Genomic DNA, 786 nt, shown 5'->3' on the forward strand with positions numbered 1-786 from the left:
GTCAAAAGGTGCTCATTCTGAATAACAAATATTTGAAAATAGAATCCAGTAACATAAAAAAAGAATAACACATCACAACCAAGTGGGGTTTTATGCAAGCCTGGTTCAATATTAGAAAATTTATGTCATCTACCAGCTTAAACATCTAAAGCAGAAAAACCACTTGACTATATTAATTGATACAGAAAAAGAATTTGAAAAGTTAAGCATTGATTCATGATAAAAAAAAAAAACCTCAGCAAACTAGGGATAAAAGGAACTTGCTTCAACATGATAAAGGCATCTTCAAAAAACATACAGTTAACATCACTTTTAATGATGAAAGGCTGAATGCTTCCCTCTAAGATCAAGAACAAGGCAAATCTGTGTATCCCACTACTCCAATTCAACATCATACTGAAAGTCCTAGACAGTGGAAGCAAGAAAAAGAAAGAAAAGGCATACAGATTGGAAAGGAAGAAAAAAACCTTCCCTATTTGCAGATGACGTGATTGTCTACAAAGAAAACTCCAAGGAATTACGGTAAAAAAAAAAACTAGAACTAATACATGAGTTTAGCAAGGCTGTAGGATACAAGGATACAAGGTCAACACACAAAAAAATCAATTGTATTTCTGTATCCTACTAATAAATTGAAAAACAAAATAATAGCTCCAAAAACTGAAATACTTAGGTATAAATGTATCAAAACATAATCTCATTGCAATAAAGTGGAACCTATTTTAATTTTTCCTGAGTTCCCCTATGTAAATAGTTTTAGGATCATTGAATATTTATGTTTTTTTT

The sequence above is a fragment of the Hipposideros armiger genome, unplaced genomic scaffold, assembly GCF_001890085.2.
Source record: "Hipposideros armiger isolate ML-2016 unplaced genomic scaffold, ASM189008v1 scaffold_2, whole genome shotgun sequence".
Taxonomy (NCBI): domain Eukaryota; kingdom Metazoa; phylum Chordata; class Mammalia; order Chiroptera; family Hipposideridae; genus Hipposideros; species Hipposideros armiger.